Raw genomic sequence first — 2,494 nt, 5'->3', positions numbered from 1 at the left:
AGGTGATACAAGAAAGGGACACCAAAACATCCGGATAGACGATACAAAGAAAACAAGGAAGGGTCATTCGGAGCTTTCTTTCCTCAGTCGAGTTCCAGATTATCTTTGCAATTTCGGCTGGTTATACTTGAGATTGCTCCAATCTGGCCAGCCCCAAGGAAAAACTATGCTAAGAGCATTAGATTCCTTGTAAGAAAGCAGCGAAAGGCAACGAATGTGAGGTCGTGCGCAAGAAGTCTATTAGCTTGACGCTCAGTGAAAGGAAAGAATTTAACATTTCGTGCACAGCTCTTCGTCGGAAGGTGAAAGAAAAAGGTCCACACGAGGAGAAGAAGAAATTGCCAACGTACCACGTGTGGTGTAAATAAATAAATATATATGTATGTATGTATGTATGTATGTATGTATGTATGTATATAGCTATATGTATATATATATTGGTGCATTACATATATACCTGCATATATATATATATATATATATATATATATATATATATATATAGATAGATAGATAGATAGACATACACACACATACATATGCACGCACGCACACACAGAACCACACACATACATACTTGACTACCATCTGAATGTGGGTCACCTTTACACAATCTCACAATAGACCAACTACCTAACAACTCACATGTAATACCTTTAAACAATCACAATACATTTTATATACGATATCCCGACAACCTGACAACCAGCTGATTGCGGATCACACCTACAAAGTCACAAGTACATGGTTCCACCTTCCACTTCACCTGCCTCTTTACACAGCCAAACATCATATTTACCCACGTTCCTACCAAAACACCCACCCACCTACCTACCTACCTACCTACATGTATACATACAAAAATACTTACGTATACATACATACGTACATGCATGCGTCCATACATACATACACACATACATACATACATACATTCACACATACATACATACATACATACATACATACATGCATACATACGTAGATACATACGTTTACATATATGCATAGATACATATATACATACATATATACATACGTATATACATACATACACACGTACGTACATACATACATATATATATACATACATACGTACGTACGTACATGCATACATATATATATACATATATACAAAAATACATACATATACATATATACATACATACGTACGTATGTACATACAGGCAAACATGCATAGATAGATCCATACATACATACATACATACATACACACCCACATACATACATACATACATACGTACACACATACATACGTACACACGAATATATCTGTCTATCTGCCTCCCAATCTACCTTTATCGTTACTTACCTCTGAATCTCTTTCTCCCTCTCTTCCTCTCTCTGTCTCTCCCCTTTCTCTCTCTTTCTTCATCTTTCCTTTTCTTTATACACACGCACACGAACACACACGAATGTGTTTGTGTGTGCATGCGTATGTGTGTGTGTGTGTGTGTGTGTGTGTGTGTGTGTATAGAGACATAGATATAAATATAGATGTTCGTTTCTGATGTTGTAATTAAAATATTTTAACATTTAATTAATGGTTTACTCAATGCATTTCTCAGGAAAAGCTCATCAGTGACTTCGAAGTTTCTGATTGTTTGCCGTCGTTAGAATATATGTATATACATGTGTGTGCATGTGTGTGTGTGTGTGTATGTGTCTGTTTACGCAGGTGTGCGTGCGTGCGTATGTACATAAATATACATACACGCACATACGCGCCCGCACTTGTTCCAAATCCGCGGGAGGGCTAAATATAAAACAATAAAAGTAAGTAAATTGCTTATTTTAAAACAAAAAACCAAAAACTGTTGATCGCATTATATTTGAGTTAAGATGTATATAAAGTTATTTGTTTTGTGATTTACTGACTCTTTTACCTCTCCCCACCACATTAATCTAATTACCTTCCCTCCTGTCCCTTTACCCACTAAACCACCTCTCTACCACCCCAATTCATACCTACTTATTTACCTCTATACACCCCCACTACCGCAAAAACTACCTCCCTATCTTCCCCACCCCGGTTAATTACGCACCCGTTTTATCACTCTAGTTATCTTCCTAGCTTGTTACCCACTCTCAACCTATCTTAGCCACCACAGCTAATTTCCTAAGCCACCCCTTCTGCATATCCGCTACCAACACCACTGTCTATAGCTATATCTAGAGGCACCAATGCACCAACCGACCTCTCAGCAATTTAACTATTTACCTGCATATCCATCTATCTAGCTAATTAGCAACAAGTCAACCAACAGACCACCAACCGACCTATAAACCTACCTACCTACCTACTTACCTAACTACCTGCCTACCTACCTACCTACCTACCTACCTACCTACCTATTTACCTATCTATTGTCTTTTTCACTACTGACCTTATTGTTCCCTAGATATACATATACATATAAATATAAATATATATATATAGATAGATAGATAGATAGATAGATATACATATTTG

Source organism: Octopus bimaculoides, chromosome 3 (genome assembly GCF_001194135.2).
Source record: "Octopus bimaculoides isolate UCB-OBI-ISO-001 chromosome 3, ASM119413v2, whole genome shotgun sequence".
Classification (NCBI taxonomy): Eukaryota; Metazoa; Mollusca; class Cephalopoda; order Octopoda; family Octopodidae; genus Octopus; species Octopus bimaculoides.
Note: the sequence above shows the minus strand (reverse complement) of the source record.